At 41.1% G+C, this 21,190-nt stretch overlaps 1 long non-coding RNA gene across 1 annotated transcript; it reads right to left on the bottom strand.

Annotated features, from left to right (window-relative positions):
- Window positions 1-1,122: 1,122 nt before the first annotated feature.
- On the bottom strand, window positions 1,123-20,932 carry LOC138760652 (uncharacterized). The gene is made up of 3 exons (XR_011355778.1): window positions 15,955-20,932; window positions 1,664-1,835; window positions 1,123-1,294 (listed from the first exon to the last, which is right to left on the bottom strand). It is a non-coding gene; the product is annotated as an uncharacterized lncRNA (long non-coding RNA).
- Window positions 20,933-21,190: the final 258 nt, after the last annotated feature.

Genomic DNA, 21,190 nt, shown 5'->3' with positions numbered 1-21,190 from the left:
CCAATCCCAACATCCCGCCACGGAACAACACCCTCTTTCATGCCCAAGGACCTACAATAGAGCGAGTAAGTTTTCTTGTGCACAGACCACCCCTTCAGCGAACATATGAAAGACCCTACAAGGTGGGGTCATAATGAGATTACCTGCGTTCTCGACATCAGTGGTCGTGCAGAGACTTTTACCATTGACCGTCTCAAACCAGCGAATCCAGACCTTGAACGCCCATTTGCAGTGCCACCCCCACAATGATGAGGCCGACCACCTAAAAGAACCCAGAGTGTGCAGGCTGTGGACTCTGCGCTTCCTATCAGTAGTTCAGAGGGGAGGCTTCCAAGCAAATCAGTGAGTCCACAGACAGCGGTGACTGGGTGGGCTCTGAGTGCAGGGCAGACCTCGGCCCTGAAGCCGAAGTCACTTCTGCCCCACAAATTGTCGGGGTTGCTGGGAATGGGTTCTTAAGAGCGCTGATTCAAACAGTAAACAGTTCAACTGGGCCCTGCTTGACCCAGTGTGTTGCTTTCACTCGCTGCGATCAGCATGACTGCAAAATAAGAATTATAAAACTGTGAGGCAACAGAATGTACTGTAATTATTTGTGCTTCATGTTCTGTTACTGTTCCATCTTTTCCCAGTTGAGATGGAAGTGATTCTGTTCATGTTGCCTTCATTATGGAGCTCAACTTGGGATCTGTTAACAAAAATGTTACAAAACCAGAAGCTTTCAATGGATTTTTGATACACACCTTCGGTTGGGTGAACCTAGATTTTTAATTTCACTCGTGTGCATGAGAAAAATGAGCAATTGCAACTCTCATTAAGCTGGACAAAGAATAAGACAACCAACAAGGTCACTTGTGTGGTAAGCAGAATGCTTATGTGAGCTCAAACAAGTAAATGGATGAAAACTAAAATTGGTTTCAACTATATTAGTGAACTGAAGCACCACATTTCTCTCCTGCAGTTAACCTGAATACTCAACAGCTCCAAAATATTATGTTTTGTAAAATCATGAACACAAATTAATTAATAAAAAGTCAATCTTAAATAAACTTTTGACATTGTCTTCAATTTTTCATTTTCCTGCCTGCTACAATTTAATAATGAGAATGCAAAACCCAAGTGTGTCAGCACAGGTGTGCTTGTTTTGCAGGAGATATGATTAAGCCACGCCTGTGACATTATTGTAGGATTAGAGAAGACTGCAGCATTGTAAGAGGGCCATTTGATCCATTCTGTCCTTACCAGCTTCTAGAAATTAGTTCCTCTGCCTGGTCTCTCTGCCTCATCAGATTGACTGTTGTAAGAGAAAATAAGAAATCCGTTTTAATTTTAGTTTCATATAAAATTCCACTCACATAATTTCTATACTAATTAAATATTAATTGTAAGCCAATAGACCATGAGCTCAAAAGTAATAAGAATTTAAGAATAATTATTCCATGGGGATCAGCTGGAAATCTTTAAATGAGAATTTGTCAGGAAATGAGATGATGGTGCGAGTCAAGCTAGAATAGTATAAGATTTTTTTTTTCTCAATGGTCACATTATTATTTGTCCATTTTCATTCACTTGAATTTGAACCAGTGTTAAAGGGTACAGAAAGAGGCCATTTAGTCTAGCATGTTATGTCAGCTGTTTGACGGAACCATTTAAATTAACTTACATGCTGCAATCCTCACAAGATCTCCTCACTTGTCAGGAAGGCCCGCACTTCTTTAGAAGGCTGAGGTGGGCAAGGCTACCAGGTACCGTTCTGTCAACTTTCTGTCAAGAGCATCCTGGCGGGTTGCATTACAGCGTGTTTAGGTTGCTGTAGAATAATGGATGAGATCAATCTATAGGAGCATAAAGGTGATAGAGATGATCACTGGGGTCTATCTTCCACCAACACCCCCCCCCCCACATCAATGTGATTGGCTCACAAAATCAGGGAGCATCCCATTTGCACTGTACTCAGCATCTTCTAGCTACTCCTGTTGGGAAAAAAGATACAGAAGGTATCAGGGCCAGAACCACCAGGTTGAGGAGCAGCTTCTTTCCACAGGCAGTGACACGGTTGAATAAATGTTGAAACAACTGTCCGGAAATCTAATATTTTTTAGTAATATTTATTTGAATATATTGACACATGTACTGTGTTTCTGTATCATTCTCTGAATGTGTGTTCTGGACCAGAGAATGCTGTGTCATTGGGTTGTACTGGTACAACTGGATGAGAAATAAACTTGAACTTTCCCATTATCCTGTATTTCTTTTATCTTCAAGTGTTGATTGAATTCAGTTTTGAGCATTGCTAATAAATCTTCCATCTCTCTTTCTCCATCAGAATAATTCACTTGTGAAATAAAAATTATCTTCTCAAGTTGTTTCTAATTCTACTCTCAATCAGCTTAACTCTGACCTTTTTATCTCTGGAAGTATCTACCTTATTAATGCTATTTATGATTTTATATATCCTGTTATCTGATTGAGCAGACCCAGTTCTTACAGTTTCTCTACAAAAGAGAAAGTCTTCAGTCCTCATTCCATTCCATTCAATGTCATTTGCAGCCATCCTATTGTGTGCGTGAAACTGAATTTTATATTTGATTAATGCCTAACAATATCCAACAAAGATTGAAAACATTCTCCTTCCTTTTTATATTATATTTAAATATTAATAAGGCCTCAGATCCTATAACATTTTGTTTTAAAAGGGCCTTCTGAAATTGTTGGGAAACTTCAGAGATTTTTGTACAAACAATCCCTATACCCGAATCCTACAGAAATAATTCATTTATGTATTCATTGTTTGTGAATCAGAATCAGGATTTATTGTCATGAACAACTCATGAAATTCAGTGTTTTGTGGCAACGTCATAGTGTAAATGTTCATATTATTGCCATCTTACAACATTACTCTAAATTTTAAAAAAAGTGCATAGAAAGTAAGGCAGTGTCTTTGGTTCATTGATTGTTCAGGAATCTGACGGCAATGGAGAAGAAGCTGTCCTTGTGCCATTGAGTTCTCGTCTTCAGGCTTCTGTACCTTTCCCCTGATGGTACCAGAGTGGAGAGGGCATGGCCTGGGTGGTGGGAGTCTTTGAGGACAGAGGCTGCTTTTTTAAGACACCAGGATCTGACAAGGTCAGCACTAATTGCACATCCTTAATTGTGGGGTGAAGGAACTCTCACAACGATATAGAATGTAAGGAAGGGATGGACAATAAAGGATGACCGAGGCCTGGTAAGTGATAACCTGCATTGCCAGAGACAAAACCATTTTGAATTTGACCTACACCGTACAATCCAATTGCCTGTAATCCACGGGGATCATTTACTTCCATCCCGTGCTCCCATTGTGGCTTTCTCTAAATCAGAGAGACTGGGCAAGTTAGCTCTGTCTGCATCAGTGACAAGGATCTCCCAGTGGCCAACCACATCATTTCTGTGCCCCACTCCCATGCTGACATCTCTGTTTATGGCCTCATGTACTGTTCCATCAAGACCACCCGTAAATTGGAAGAGCAACACTTAATTTTCTATCTGGTCACTCTCCAACCAGATGGCATTAACATCGACTTCTCCAGTTTCTGCTGGTCCACTCTCCGTTCTCTTCCTCTTCTATTTCCTTTGTCTTCTTTCCTTCAGCTCTTCACCCTCTTCCCTCTCCATTCACGTAGCCATCCCTCCTCCCCCTGCTTGCTGGTGTGCCCTCCCTCCTGTTATCCACCTATTACCTCCTGCCTTTGGGACTGTGCTCTTCACCCTGCCCCTTCCCCCACTATTTTGTTCGGTGCCTGCCTACACTTTTTCATACTTTGATGAAGGGCTCAAGCCTGGTTGTGTATCTTTATCTTTGCTATATAAAGTACGCTGTTTGATCTGTTGAGTCTCTCCAGCATACTGTTCTTACTTCAACCACGGTGTCTGCAGACTTTAATGTTTTATCCCTGCCTGGACTGCTCATAATATTTGTTAGTACTTGCTTATTGAGGCAAGCAATACGTCCTGACAATATGCAGGAGAGAAATAGCTATGCAGCCCAGTTGGTCAACTCTGGCTTTATGCCTCTAACTTTCCTTTCCTTTTAAACAATCAATGTAATTCTCTACTTCCTTTTCGCATTTATACTTCTCTAAATTGTGCAGATTCCCTCATCCCTAAAGGCACCTAATCTTAATTTACATTACTCTCTGTTGTCGTGGGTTACTATTCTCACCATTGTCAGAGTGAAAACTTTTGTACTGAATTTCTTAGTTGATTTCTTGGTGACTGTCTTGCATGCAAGAAACCTGTTTCTTGTTAATTACTATTTTTCTGGAAGTATTTGGTCTACATCTACTCCTTTAAAATCTTGTATAATCTTTAAAGATTAATGTTACACCAGCAACTCCAACCCCAGTCGCCTTTAAAAAGTAAAGACCCTCAGTCTGCTCTTCTTCTCCTGACAGAAAGGCCTCAGAGTTTTGGTTTTATAATTATGTAAAGTTTATACATTTTCTTCAGATGCACGAAGAAGACCATTTGTCCTGATATCTTTTAAAATGATTACAATAGTAACAAAATCTCTCATCAAGAATACTTCAGCAGACAATATTTGAATGTAAATAAAGGGCCAGTTCCTTTGTATCCCCCATAAGGTAATAACCATGTTTTCTATTAAATTAAAATTCCATTAAATTCAACCAGCTTTCATTTTACAACAATGTATTTTTGTAAATACAGTATTTGAACTATAATTATGCTAAATTAAAAAAATATATGCATATTTTTCTCTCGACTTATCCAGATGTTTACCAACAAGTACTCTCTAATGGAAAAGATCTTATCCCAACTCATTTTATGGTGATGGATATAACAACCAAAAACGTTAGATTTGGGAGATGATGGAAATAATCTCTCAGACCATGTTCTCCCACAATAAGGTAAGTTATAAGTTACATCATTTAAAGCTATGATGTACTCAAGTCTATTTTACAGTGCCCATAAGTGACAGAGAAACATTTGTCATGACACAGCTGCTGAGTCAAATAAAACCCACAAAATAACATGGCAGTTATCACAAAAATACATTATTTATCACTTAAGCCCATTGACAGCTATGTTCAAAGAGGAACCCTCCTGTGATATAGCAAGCCAAAAAAAAATTATTTTCTTAACCACAGTGTGTATCTCTGGCAACAGTGTCTGAAACTGAAAAAAAATCAATAGCACTTCTTGAGAGAGGTCCCAGTCTTCTGCTTTTATGAGGAGTTTGTCAATGTGAGTGGCCATTATGACACTTTAAAGGTGTGATGTGGAAGGTTTGAACAAGAGGAGAGACAAGAGTGAAAGGCAACCTGGTGCGAGTATTTTAGTCAAAATACAATACTTTCATCAACTTGCAATTATTTCGATGGCCACCTGCTCGGTTGGATGATTATTCCCACACGGTGGTCCATCATGTGATCTGATAGCTCAGGATGGCTGATCTGTCTATTTGATTCTTCAGTGACCAAATGCTATGCAGACAAGTTGCTGTTGAAGTGAAAAATAGGTGCTTGTTCAGTGCTTTAAAGCTTCTAAGGTGTGTGACACCAGACAGCAGAAATACCATATATGTCAGTGTATAATGAACCTTAAAAATGTCACCCCAAAACCAGGATTTGTCTTGAGAGTAAGACAAGTATAAAATCCAAACTTTAATATCTTGTGGTTTAGTGCCCCCCCACCCCCCCATGGGAATGGAGAGCAGCATAAAACACTCGCATAACTCCTAAGGTCCTACCAATCAATATTTTTCTACTGAAATTTACTTTTGGGAAGCTGAATTAATAGTAGTTATATTAAAACAATAAAAATGTATTATAAACCTGTCAAACATACCTTAAAATAATTGCACAGCAAATTAAGAAAACACTGTAATTTGCTTTTAAAATAGTGTGAATCAAGTAAATGGTAAAATTATACTGAACACCATGTTTGTTCCCTTAAAAGAATCTAAGTGACATCACTAGTGTTTACATAACACAATCTGGGAACATTTGATGCATATTATGGTCAGTAATTGACAGTATTTTGCCATTACTTGATATTAATTGGATAAATTTTAAATAATTAAGACTGTAATGCTTAGTAGCGTGCTTAACAGCATTATGTCATTGGTCAATGGGATGGTTGGTAAAGGACTTTGGGGCAACAAATGAGTATAGCTCCAAACGTGCAATTTAAGTGGAAATTCTGGGTGTCATCTTATACACACAGTTGCCTTATATACTGACATATATGATACAAATGTTGCAAGATGGAATACTTTATTTAGACATATATCATTGTATCAGGCACCTCGTCCCAAGAGCCGGTGACGCCCAATTACACCCAATTGATCTGCAACCCCCAATTCATTTTGAACATTGGGAGGAAACCGGAGCACCTTAGGAAAACCCAAGCAGACACAGGGAGAAAGTTTATAAACTCCTTACAGACAGCCGGGATTTGAACCTTGTTCCTAATTGTTGATACTGTAGCAGCGTCATGCTAACTGCTACATAACAGTGCTGCCCGAGGATCAGATTATTTGGAATAAAACAAAACACTGAGTCGCGTGTATTATGGAGAATGTTATATAGCAGAGTGCTTGATATTTATTACTGCACCAAAAACATGTTTAGAACAGGAGGAAATGTGAATAAATAGTAATAAGGAAGAGTTAGTAGCTTCTTTTGTGGAACTGGACCACACAATTTTGCAAATAAATATTTTCTTTTTTCTTATTGCTCTTTGTAGCTCATTTTTGGCAAGGGCTTTGTTGCATAAAATAAAAGCATCATGATTATCAATGGGACAAAACTTTCCTGTATCGGCTCCATTCATAATGATGGGATTTGGCCATGTATTTCTCACACGCCTCTTGAATGTCATATGCCTTCTGTGATTTACCCAAACCATTTGTGAAATCATCTAAACTTCCAAATAAAGTGGGTGTCGTGGACTATCAGTCACCACCAAGACTAGGCTGAGGGTCTTGCTGACCCGGATCCAGGTATAGGATTGGAGAGAAGGGTGAGGTGAGGAGTCATAGGTATGAGTAACCATAACTATATACAATGGAGGAAACATATCACCACAGTGGGACAAACTGAGAATTTGTTAATAGAAAGCAAAAGATAAATATAAATAAATGGACAGCAGAGTGATGTAGCTGGTAATGCGGCTGCTTCGCCACTCCAGTGTCCAAAGTCCTATTGAGATCCTGGGTATGGCCTGTGTGGAGTTTGAACATTCATCCTGTGTCAGTGTGGATTTTCCCTGAGTGTTCTGCTTTCCTACCACATCCCAAAGACAGTGCAAGTGCAAACACAGAAATGCGAGAGGAACTCAGCACGTTTCAGTGTCCATAGGACGTAAAGATTTTACTTTCCAAAAATTGACTTTATTCACAATAAATTATTTTACAAAAGGAAAATTGTTTAGAGCTGTCCATCCCTCCTTTCATATCCATTCATTCCCCCCCACTGTGCCTTGTTACATTTAATTCCATTTACACCATTACCACTCCGTGGCACCTTGTCACTTCTACCCCCTCTGTTGTTTGAGGGACATTCCATTGATCTCAGCCCCCTCAATGCCCAGGAATGGGAGGACTCTAAAGTTTGATCTTCCCTCAGCACCCTCATGTTAGCTGCACCAAGCCATAGTGCATTCCTCAGCATGCACTCCTGCGGCCTTGAATCTGCCAGTTGGCAGCATTCCCTCACAAACATCTCCACAAGCTGAAAGACCAACAAGCTTTGGGCAGAGTGTGACTTTTACCAAAATGATGGTCTTCCAGCTGTTCTGGATGTCTGACTGTATGGTAGACGACTCTCTCCGCTCCATCACAGACATCTGAGGACAAAGTACAGGATGGGTGATGTATAGGAAGGATCTGTGGAAGGGCTCTTCTCTTCACAAGCCAGACAAAGTCCTGGTGCATGTTTGGAGCCCTGGCGGTGAGGTATTCTGCCAGTTGACCTGTCTGAGCCCCTCTTCAAGGTATGAGTTAAAGGCAGGTAGGTATCTGGATTAGAGTACAGACCATCAGATAAAAGGTTTTATTGGACGGAGAGGAGGCCACGAGAGAGGAAAGGTAGGAATTGATGGGTGGGGGGAGAGGCAGTGGATGGCTCTGTAAATGCAAAGCTAGGGCAAAGGAGACAGAGGGAAAAGAGAAGAGAGAGCAACAGAGCTGGAAAAAAAGAGACTTTTTGAAAAAGTTGGGGGTGGGGGGATAATGGCAAATGAAAACTAGACAGGTTGAGGTTAATCCCATCCAATTGGAGGGTTCCCAGGCAGAATTTGAGATGAGCAGACTGCTTGTTGCAAATTGCCCATAGTTTGGGGGTTTGGCAGGAAAATTAAGGGGTGTTTCTAGGCATGTGATAGAGAGTACAGGGAACCAAATAAGGAAATGGGGCTGATCAGATTGTTCTGAGAGTTGGCATAGACTTGAAGAGCCAAATGGCAATCTCGTACATGGTGATAAAATAAGAGCACGTGGAATTCTCAGATTGGCAGGCTCTGATGATAGTGATGGTCCTGAGGTCCAAACAGTTTACAAACAAAGGACTGAGTTAGTATCGGATCATTTGTTTTATTTCCAAATTTGATATAAATTTAGTTGGGATTGTTCGGAGGAAGGAGGGCTTAAAGAAGCTTCAAGATGAAAAGGATGAGAGTGTTAGAAGCAATAAAATTAATAAGAAATATATTTTATTATTTTGAATTAAAAAAAGTTATACAAACATATAAAATAAAAGGGAAGGTGAAGGAAACCAAAACTGGTAGCTGATCCAAGGGCAAAATGGCTATGTGCATGGTTAATTCAAGTCAAGTAAAGTCAACTCAAATCAAGTTATAGTTTATTATCATCTGATTGTACAAGTACAACCCAATGAAAGAGTGTTCTCTGGTCCCTAGTGCAAAACGTGCAGACACACAACCAGACGTAATACACAAATAATGCATTGCAGGACAAGTATTTTAGCTATAAAAATAAATAAATAAATATTGTTTTGTACATATAAGCATCTCTGATGGTTAGTAAAAGCAGTTGCTTTTTTTGTTCAGTATTCTCAGCCTGGTGGTGCTGGCTCGGATACTCCTGTAACTCTTCGCAGAAAAGAGTACCTGAAAGATCCTATGTGTGGAGTGGAAGGAGTCCTCAATGATTTTTGCATGCAGTGGATTACACATAGGGGATGAACCAGTTGGAGACCATCAAGAATCACCAAGTTACGTCTATTGTTAATATAATGTTCTTTAATGGGATATTAGCATCCTCAGGAAAGTACAGAGATTTATTTTCAAATATATATTTTTTTATATAAAAATAAAAATATACATATATATATTTTATTTGTTATATAATTTTTATATAATAAGACATTATACTTTAAATATTAAATTTAACGTATATAAACTATAATAATAACATTAAAAATAAAATGATTTTTATTCAAAAAGTAGAGAAGGAGATTTCAAGTGACAAGAAGCATGAAAGGAAGTAAAGGATGTTGAATTGTTCAGCCTTCTAGGCTCTTCTGTGTTTGTGTTCACTTGGGCAAGTAACAAGAAATTGTCATTTATTGAGTATAGGAGTCAACACTCAACTAACAGCAGAGGCTGATCCAAAGATGTGTCAAAATCCATTCTTAGAACTACACTCACATCCATAGACACTGCTTTCCCTAATAAGATGGGCAAACAATCAGTTATATCTTTTAAATTTTAAATTTAGATTTAGACCTACAGCACAATGACTCAGGGACCATTGTTTGTTATTTATATCAATGATTTGGATGATAATGTATTAAATTGGATCAGCAAGTTTGCAGATGACACTAAGATTGGAGGAGTTGTGGAGAGCGAAAGAGGTTTTCAAAGCTTGCAGAGGGATCTAGACCAGCTGGAAAAATGGGCTCAAAAATGGCAGATGGAATTTAATGCAGATAAGAGTGAGACATTGCATTTTGGAAGGGAAAACCGAGAAAGGACATAGACGGTGAATGGTAGGGCACTGAAGAGTGCAGTAGGACAGAGGGACCTGGGAATACAGATACGTAACTCCCCAAAAAAGGCATCACAGGTGGATAGGGTTGGAAAGAGACCTTTTGGCACATTGATTATAGGAGCTGGGATGTTATGGTAAAGTTGTATAAGACATTGGTGAGGCCAAATTTGGAATAATGTTTGCAGGTTTGGCCACCTAACTACAGAAAATATATCAATAAGATAGAAAGAGTGCAGAGAATATTTACTAAGATGTTACCAGGACTTCAGGAACTGAGTTACAGGGAAAGGTTAAACAGCTGAGGACTTTATTCCCTGGAGCATAGAAGAATGAGGGGAGATTTGATATTTAAATTTATGAGGGGGTTAGATAGAGTAAATGTAGATAGGCTTTTTTTTTCCCACAGATGGTAGGTGAGATAAAAACCAGAGGAAATGGGTCAAGAGTGAAATGGCAAAAGTTTAGAGGAACTTCTTCACACAGAGTGATGTGTGTATGTGGAACAAGCTGCCAACTGAGGTGGGGAATGTGAGCTCAATTGTTACATTTAAGAATTTGGACAAGTACATGGATGGGAGAGGTATGTAAGGTTAGAGACTGGGTGCAAGTTAGTGGGACTAGGCAAAAGAAAATGGTTCATCACAGACTAGAAGGGCTAAAGGGGCCTGTTTCTGTGCTGTAGGAAAAAAAAGCCCATTTTGGCCACAAGCCCATGCCGCCCAATTACATCCAATTAACCTACAACTCCAGGTACCTTTCGAATGGTAGGAGGAAACCAGAGCCCCGAGAGGAAACTCACGCAGACATGGGAGAACGTACAACTCCTTACAGACAGCACAAGATTTTAACTCTGATCCCAATTGTGCAGTGTTGCACTGACCACTAACTGTGCTGGCCCTTGTTATCTACTTGTATTATTAGCAATTAACAATTTACATGTTTAAAATAAGACAATCAACTAATTATACACACACACACACATACACACTCACACACACACACACACACACACACACACACACACACACACACACACACACACACACACACACACACACACACACACACACACACACACACACACACACACACACACACATTCCCTCTTATCTGTAGGTCCACTTGCTGTGGTTTCAGTTACATGTGGTCAACTCTGGTCTCAAAATATTAAATGGAAAATTCCAGAAATAAACAATTCATGTTTTAAATTGTGCACCATTTGGAGTAGCATGATGAAATCTTGCACCTTCCCTCCCAGAACGTGAATCATCCCTTTGTCCAGCGTATCCATGCTGTATACGCTACACACCCATTAGTCACTTAGAAGTGGTCTCGATTATCAGATTGACTGTCATGGAATCACAGGGCTTATGTTCAAGTAACCCTTTTTTAATATTGTTATAATTGTTCTATTTTATTATTAGTTATTGCTGCTAATCTCTTATTGTGTCTAATTTATAAATTAAACATTATCATAGGTGTGTATATATGTGGTTTGGTACTAACTGTGGATTCAGGCATCCGCTGGGAGGTCCTGGAACATATCCCCCGCTGATAATGGGTGCTACTGTAATATATACACTGTATATACTGTATACTGTATATACACTGTGTGTGTATATATATATATATATATATATATATATATTTATTCATAGCCTGGTTTCTCGTCTGAGTGCTACTGGTATCATGTAACTCAATACTACCTGTTGCATGTTCAGGGGGTTGGGTGACTAAATGGTCTCCTCCACCAGACTTGCCTGGTGCAGAAGGTGGCTAGACACCCTGCAGGATGAAAAATAAGACCTGTCAAAGGGTGGATTAACCCTCTCGTAGGGTCAACAGCCATCTAAAGAACATGTGCTGTGAAGCACAGAAGGGGCATCCTTTGCATCTAAGCCTGATCTGGTCATTCACTGCAACAGAACTTCCCCCAGCCGTCTTGGACCTCACCATGCCACTGGATCTGGGAGGGACTGCTGAGAGAAGGAATCTGGACCTGCGCATCTAAATCTATTTATACACACACTGTTCCTTTCTGAGGAGCGGCATATCATCATATTAAACCCCACAAACTGACTGATAGGAAACATCATCATCCTTTGGGATAGATAGCCAGAAGAAGAAGATGTATATATTATATAAATACATTGTATGACATAACCTTACTTAACACAGAATTTTTAAAACATAAATATTTTTTTTAAATAACAATTTTCTACATTTTTTTCTCATCTCCTCTTTCTCACAACTATGCTCTTATTATGTCTTGCATCTTGATGTTCTGTAGGCAGAGAAATATTTTTCTTTCCTGCTGAAGTTAGAGTTGTTGGTCATGACCATTGACTTTTCTATTGCACACACTTTGGCGAGAGCTGCCTGCACTAAATTGGCTATAGCATATTAAGTCCAGGCCTATGGAAACATCCTGAGAATTCCATAATATGATGCATTCTTCCATCAATGCATCCATTCTGTGATCAAGATGGTGGTGCTGACTTCAAAGTTGTTTTAGTGCTGTGTAGCATTATCAGACCTGACAGACCAGGAGTCAAGATTAATAGGCTTTAATCACTATAAACCTACAGGCATTTCTTTACATGCTGTTGGCCCAATTCCAAGGCAGTACTGAGGGAGGGAATTGGGTGGTAGCAACTTTATGAGGACTCCTGAGGGGGAGGAGTAACAGAATCAGGGGTGGGCCAATCTGTACAATGCACGTATTACAGTTTTCCACCACGTGCTTCAAATTCAGTCAAAAACAAGTTGAAGACTTGAGGTCAAAATTCAAAGTAGAGACTTTCCACGTCATTACTCAAGTTGAAGTAATCATAACACAAATTTTGGGGAAAGCTTTAGGCTCAGAACTATTAACCTCTGCTGCTCGAGTCTGATCCTGAGAAGCAACACCAGGGGTAATACAGAATGGGAATGGCAGTCATCACCTTTCCTTGTAATATTTCTAATTCAGTGGCTAGAAACTCAATAGGCGATTATGAAAGCATCTAATTTTTTTTTTAAAACTCAGGCAGATTGATTTAGGCTCCTCCACCTAGCTAAATCATTTGTCCTGATTTCATATTAAAATCATATCAAAGGTGATGTTAAAATGTAGGGACATATTGCTGAAATTGTGTGTAATGATCAATAAAAATATTCTTGAAAAAAGTTTGGTGCCTCGTCCTGCTTTCCTTCTCTAATTAATTTGGCTAGTCGACATGGCTTGTATTTACTTATTAAAATGGCCACTGGCTGTGTATGAAATTGTTTGTGCAATGATGCATCCCGTGCCTTCTAGCCACAGAATTTTGAGTTTACTGCTTCTTTGAAGGTACTTTCAATGATTATCACAGGAACAATTTAAGTCCTTTCTTCTTTTCAGAGTAATTATTTGGCCTAAACATCATTTAACATTTTCTTTCAAAGAAATTAGACCTCCTTAGAATAATGGTATAAGCTTATTTCTCTGCACAAGATTGAGAGTAGCACCCCCTCAGAGAGAAAAATGTCAATGTTCCCTCATATGTTTGATGCAGCTAGAGCCTGCAGCGGCCTCTCAGGACTGGGTGCTATGGGAATCCCCCCTCCCATGCTCAATCTTTGAGTAAATGAAGAATGGAACACAGGGAGTTGGACGTTGAAATTTGGGGAAAACCAAGCCAGAGCAGTTATCCGAAGGAGGCTCCGAAGTGTACAGACTCGACTGCCGAGGGACGGAGCTTATGTTGTGGTGTTGATGGCTGTTTGGGGCAATGTGACCTTCAGTCTTCGGCACTGGAGTTCACATTGCCTGTTTCTGGGGTTCGTGAAGATGGCGTGGCGCAGTTGGAGGAGGTATCCTGAGGTGTCCGGAGTGTCAGAGTCTGGGGCCTGGTTCGGAAGTCCTGAGGATGCGTGTCCAGGATCACTGGGGCCTCGTGGGGGAGATGCCATGGCTTCAACCTCAAGAGATGCCAAACTGTGAGGTGGTTTCCTTTTAAAAAAGACAATTTAACATCCAGAGTGCAGCAGATGCCAGTAAACCTGGCCTTGATGGTGGTGCAGTAGTAGCCTGCAGCAGCCTTTTCAGATAGGGTAAACGGTCTCTAGCTGACATTTTAACATCTAAAGACATATTTTGACCTGTCTCTTCTGTAACCATGGGCCCAAATCTGAAAATTAATGTACTGTGGCACAGTTTTTTTATACACATTTTAAGTAGTTGTGTATAATTGGAGATGTGGTGGGGTTATAGTGACGGCTAAGGTCCAAGATGGTGGCACAGCAGTCGCTCGCACTGACCTCTTCAGGACCTGTTGCTTCTGTTGTTTTTATGTAGCACTGCGGGTTCAGGGAAATGTCTCATTTTTTTCTTAAAGCAACAAATAAAGCCTTCTACTATTAATAGCTAGCCTCAGCTGAGTGACATCACCTTTCCTCCTTGCCCATTTCCAGACAAATTTGTACCATAAGTGAATGCCATGGCTTTCAGTATGAAATTATCTGGTGGAAGTTTGTAGGAGTGGGTGTAAGGGTCCTAAGCCCTACATGGTCTCTTAGAATGGGTGAGCTTATGAACTTGCCACCAAAGCATCCCCTTCAAAATGTACCAGGGTTTGTAGGTCAATTGGGTGTTATTGGGCAGTACTAGCTCTTGGGGCCTGTTACCGTGCTGCATGTCAAAATTTTATTAAATTAAAATGAAAAGTACAGTGTGTATTTCATCTTGTATTCATGTTTGTGAGTTCTGAGACAACACATGGATGAAGGAAAAGGTTCTTTACTTTAAAGTTGTTATGAACAACACACAAGGAATCCATGAAGCTGCAAACCTCCATTACAGACCCTGCATATTGTGTGTCAGCCCCCTGCTGGCAGTCAAGTCTAATCAAACAGTAAGGCATTGCTAGTTGCATTGCAATCATGATCACTATCATTACAGTGGGACTGAAGTGACTGGAACAGATATGTTTGCAGTGCACATGATAGAGAAGGAGTCAGAACAGTGAGAGGAGACCTAACAGCAACCTATGTGAAGGCCCCCAAGAGACAGTTACAGGGTGGATATGAGAAAGATATTTCCTGTGGGAGAATTGAGCACCAGGAGTCACTCTTTGAGACAGAGATGAGGTGAAACTTTTATTCTTTCAATCTTTGATGCTCTCTTCCTCAATGGGTCATGGAAGTAGGCTCGAAAGATCTCGGACAGAGAAATATATATTCTTTTTTTATTTTTAAAAATTTTTCACACTATGAACCATACTGACCAAAATACACACAAACATTTCCCTCTTGAATATACGCAGTGTCATTTTCTCCCCTTTTCCCCTCTCCCTCCTTCACCCCCCTCCTCACCCACTCACCATTCAACATATATGATACATTAAACGCATTAAACAATGTCATCACACAATGAAAATAAACAAGAAATTTGTGTCTTCTACTTTTACACACTGGGTAAATTCATTTCGTCTTCTTCTCCTTCTGTCATTTTAGGTGGAGCAGGTCCGCGGTAGGACTTACAGTATCAGACAGATGTTTTCGCTGTAAGAAGGAAACGGAAACAACAGTACATGCAATTTGGGCAAGTGAGAAAGTGGAAAAGTTTTGGGAAGATCTAAACCAGGTATTAAATAAAATCACAAAAAGCAACATACCAAAAAATCCAGAGATCTTTCTTCTAAGTAATATAAGAAGTAAAGAACTTGGACTCAATTTGGATGGAGCACAAAAAAGATTTATTATGATAGCCTTAGCTGTAGCAAAAAAATGTATTATGTTAACCTGGAAATTAGAAGATAGCCTGAGAATACAGCAATGGTACATAGAAATGAATAAATGTATTCCATTGGAAAAAATAACATATAATTTAAGAAATAACATCACAGTATTCGAACAAATTTGGGAACCGTACATGGAACACAACAGAAATATACATTCTTGAAAGTGAAGTGGAAGGTTACCTGGAATAGGCTGCAATGTGGTTGAGAGGTTAAAATCAGGCCATCCATATTCTTACTAAATAAGGGGCTGAGTAGCTCGATCTGGTCCCAATTGTGTATGTGCATTCTGGATAAAATTATGCTGGTGGCATACTATAGAGGAAGATAAGAGAAAGCTTGTATGGATCAAGGAAATTGATGGTAGAGCTAACTGGTCTGCTTCTGTGCTATATATATTTCTGGATACGGTGATTCCATATATAGGATTCCAATAACGTCTTGTATTAAGTAAATTTTGCTTCTAAATATTTTAATCATTTTCTTAAGTGCAGCATGTCATTTTAATATTCTAGGAATGTGAAGGATTAGGACCAGATTTCCAGTGACAGGTAGTTATCCCACCTTTCTCCAGGTGAACAGTAGGCACCGAGCCAAATGGAGTTTCCTCCTTACTTCTCAAGATATGACACTATCAGAGATAAGACAACTCTGAGGGATTCTCCGACCATTGTGTAAATCATTTGAACATCCTGTGTTGCTGAATGTTATTCAATTAGCCTAAAATAATTTAAAAAGGAACCAATGTGCTGATCAGGCAGTGTCACTGAATTTTATGTCAAGTAACAGGCTTGCACTGGAGAGCTCAAGTTTGATTCAGCGGTTGAATTCAATTCAGACAAAGATAAAACACATAATGCCAGAGAACATTAAGCCCACAGTACATGATATGCAACACCACTTTTCAAGTTAAGAAGAGAACTAGAAGCTCATACATCCACTTTTATATCATAATTTATGCTCACGTTCATGACATCTTTGTTTCCACCCTGAGTCTGCCGATACGTCAATTCATCAGCTGCTCATTTATTGCAATTTTGTGATTCAAATGGATGGCACTTTCATTTCAGAATTTATCTTCCTCTGATTTTCTCACCACAATCCATCTGTAAATTCTTTGCTTCTTGCTGCTGACTCTCTTTGGTATATCACTAAAGGGCCCAGAATTCTGGAATGGACCATAACAATACTTAATCGTGAACAAAGATATTCACAATTTGAGGGGGAGTGGCAATATGGCATAGGGTGAAGAGGTGGGAAGTCATCTCTCCTCAACTGGACAGTTTAAAACCCAAAATTAATGATCTGATGAATATCTGAAAAGTTAAGGAAAAGTTTCCTATGATATGAGAATGAAAGAAGCAAAAAGAGGGAAATTACAACAATGAAAAAAACTACACTTTAAAGCACTTGGTAAAGAAGAACTTGGGTCTACCGTAGAACTGAAGCCTCAGGATCAATTTCCGATAGATCCGAAGCCCCAGCGTATTACTTCAGATAAGTTGTCTGAAGCGGCAGTGTCCTCAGTGTGTGCAGCGATGCAAGATGGCGCCGCCAGTGCCTCTCTGGCAATGCTCTAAGAGGTGCGCGGGGGCTGCTGATAGCATGGCCGAGTGCGGGGAGGCTGGGGGGAGGGCACAAGTACGAGTGCATCAGCGTGTCTTTGGGCATGCTGGTGCATGCCGACGCGTCCTCACTTGAGACCCGATCCCGCGCGACTGCTGCTGCTAGTATGCACGCTAGTGCGTACATGCGCGAAACCCTCGAGTGGATCCGGGCTGCGGGGGGTCCATCCACTGCCGCGCTGACAAAGTCAGCCCAGCATGGAGAGGGGTCCAGACCTGCAGCCAGGCTGCTAGAGAGGCAAGTGCAATACATGAAGAGGAAGGGGAAGATGATGAGCTTCTTATGGCTGCTGCTAACATCATGGAGGGTAAGCCTAGAACCTTAAAGGCACCTTCACCATATAAAACTCCAAGTCTGCAGAGCCCTTCACCTGGACCTGATGCGGTAGCTGTGCTAGAAGGGATAACTAAGCAAATTGAAATTTTGATGGACTATATATCTACTAGTTTTAATAGTATTAATGAACAGCTTGCTGATATTGGAGTCAGAATAACTGACATGTCTGGGAATATTGCTTCAATTAAGTTGGATATTAATAAATGTTTGACAGCTGTTGATGTGGTTCAAGGCAGAGTGAAGAATGTTGAAGATAGAGTTGACCAGAATGAAGAATCTATTACTGGATGGCAAATGGAGAAGACAAACCTTTTGCAGAAGATGGATTCATTGGAGAATCAAATTCGTCAAAATAATATTAAAATAGTGGGTTTACCTGAGGGTATTGAGGGAGCCTACAGCTGACGTGAACATTACCCCTCCATAAATCTTCGTCCGCGAAGCCAAGCCAAAGAAGAAAGATTGAGGGAGCGAACCCTACAAGGTTTTTTAAAGAATTAATTCCTGATGTTTTGGGTTCTGAATATTTCCCTGAGGGTTTGGAATTAGACAGAGCCCATCGTGCTTTAAGAAGGAAACTTTTATCAGGTCAGCTGCCATGGGCAGGTATCAAGATTGGGAGATGATTTTACGTGTGGCAATTCAGCAAGCTCATATGTATCAAAGCCCGATTATGGTGCAGAGTAATAAGGTCTTTTTCTATGCTGATTTGAGTCAAGAGGTTATTTTGAGATGGAAGGAGTTCAATGCGGCTAAAGCAGTTTTGTGGAAGAATGGATATTGGTCTTCTTTTCGATATCCACCATTTTTGAAGGTGTTTTATGGGCAGTACCAGTCACAATTTTTTGAAAGGGCACAAGATGCATTAACCTTTGCTAATTCTTTGCCAGATTCCAAGTTGACTCAAGATCTTTCTACAAAACCTTTGGTGACTATAAATAAAGCTGGAAGTGGACAGAGAGGTAGAAAGCTAGAAACTGAACAATTGGTGGATTTGAGGTGGAAGTTCTGACTACATCTGAATCTTGACTTTATTCTGGAGTTGTCTGGTTGGGGAGATGATGACCCACTTATTGCCAAAGTCATCAGCCTCTGATGGTATTAACTGCACCAGGCTAATAAAGGGATACTGCTTTTGCAGTTTTTTTTAGGGGGGGTTATTTGTATTTTTCTTTAGAGGTGGAGGGGGGTGCTTTGTTTTTCTTTGGGGGGTGTTTTTTTTTCTTTTTTTCTCTTTTTTTGGGGGGGTTATATATTCACTAGTAGTTTGGAGCCTTAGATGTATTTGTATTTTTACTGCGTATTGGATTTATTTTAGTTGTAATGTCTAACCTAAATTTTGCAACATTTAATGTTAAGGGTTTGAATAATCCAATAAAAAGTAAATGTGTATTATATTAAGAAAATGAAAGTGGCCATCGCCACTTCCAGGGATGAGTATTCAAGCGTACTCCATGAGTTCCCCACCATCCTACAGCCACGATTCAGCGCCACCTTACCCCAGCACAATGTATACCACCATATCCCCATGCAGGGCCCCGCCCACTGCATGCCAAGCCCAGATGATTTCTGCCCGAGAAGCTGCAGCAGGTAAAGGAGGAGTTTTCCCAACTGCAGGAATTGGGGGTCGTTCATCACTCGGACAGTGCCTGGGCATCCCCTCTCCACATGGCCCCCAAATCCTCCAGGGGCTGGAGACACTGTGGTGATTACTGGTGTTTGAATGATGCGACCACACTGGACAGGTACTCAGATCCCCACATTCAGAACTTCTTGGCCAATCTCCACGGTGCGCAAGTCTTCTCCAAGGTTAATCTGGTGCGGGGGTATCATTAGATCCAGGTCAACCCCAAGGACATTGGCAAGATGGCAATCATCACCCACTTTGGTCTCTTTGAATTCTTGCGTATGCCTTTTGACCTCAAGAACGCGACCCAGACTTTTCAGCACCTCATGGATGCAGTGGGAAGGGACTTGGATTTTGTGTTTATCTACCTGGACAATATCCTTATCGACAACCCTAACCACGAAGAGCACAAGGCCCATCTTCATACCCTGTTTGCCTGACTGGCAGAGTTTGGTCTCACGCTCAATGTGGCCAAGTGCCAGTTCAGCAAGCACACTACCTTGGCAGCAGGTGTGGCCCCGGCGCCAGAGAAGGTCGTGGCCGTCCTGTGGTTCCCCAAGCGAACCACCCTCAAGGGCCTGCAGGAGTTCATGGGGTGGTGAATTTTTATCATCGGTTCATCTCCGGCACCGCCCTCACCATGCGACCACTGTTCATGTTGATCACTGCTAAGGAGAAAGTTCTGACCTGGTCAGAGGAGGCCATTCCCATCAAAGAGGCTTCCACAGAGATGTGCGCCAGGAACCTAGTCAGTCAACGGATCACTAGGATCGGAGTCCCAGCGCACATCACCAGTGACAGGGGTGCTCAGTTCACCTCCGTGCTCTGGGCTCAGCTGGCGAACCACCTGGGGATTAAACTCCACCACACCACAGCCTACCACCCACAAGCAAATGATTTGGTGGAGAGGTTTCATCATCATATGAAATCCACCCTCATGGCTCGCCTCACTGGCCCTGGCTGGGCAGATGCACTGCCCTGGGTCCTCGGCATCAGAACAGCACCCAAGGAGGACCTACAGGTGTCTTTTGTGGAACTGGTCTATGGCGCTCCGCTCTCACTGCCCAGTGAGTTCTCTGGCCCAGGGTCCAATGTCACGTCCGAGCACGTGAACCTTTTGGCAAATCTCCATAAGAAACTATCTTCAATAGCCCCTCCCGCCTCCCTCGTATCATGGCGCCCGGCCAACACATTGTCCCAATGAGCTGGACTTGGCAGAATTCGTATTTGTCCAGCGCGGCCCACATACGGCATCTTTACAACGCCCATTCAAAGGTCCATTCAAGGTCCTCCAGAGGTCCGGCAGGAATCTCACTTTGGACATAGGGGGTAAAGAAAAACTTTTCACCGTGGACCATTTGAAGGCAGCGCATTTAGATCTATCACAGTCGGTGTAGTCGGCCATACCCAAACACCGTGGTCACCTGCCTAATTGGCGGGATGCGTAGTTGGTTCTGGAGGACTTATGTGGTGGCCCACTCTCTCATGGAGAACCAACCCTGTGTGTAAAGCCACGTGGTGGGGCAGCCATAGGAAGATGGCGCTGTCAGGGTTTTTCCTTGCCTCAGGTCTCCTGCCCAGCATGTGCCTGGGGCAGCAATTATGATATCACAATGCACGAGATGACTGAGTTCACATTGCCCTTAAAGGGGTGCATACTGAATTTGAATAAAAACAGTCATTAATGACTTTCAATGTAGTGGCTGAGTCTTTCTTGGCTGTGTCCAGCACCACATTGCTGAGTCCGCCATATATTGCTTTTCTGAAAGAAACACATTTGACGGAAAAAGAACATTGAAAATTGAAAAGGGGCTGGGTGGGCCAAGTTAT

Source organism: Narcine bancroftii, chromosome 4 (genome assembly GCF_036971445.1).
Source record: "Narcine bancroftii isolate sNarBan1 chromosome 4, sNarBan1.hap1, whole genome shotgun sequence".
NCBI classification, from domain to species: Eukaryota; Metazoa; Chordata; class Chondrichthyes; order Torpediniformes; family Narcinidae; genus Narcine; species Narcine bancroftii.
The sequence above is the reverse complement of the archived record's forward strand: the minus strand, read 5'-3'. Positions and strand labels throughout refer to the sequence as shown.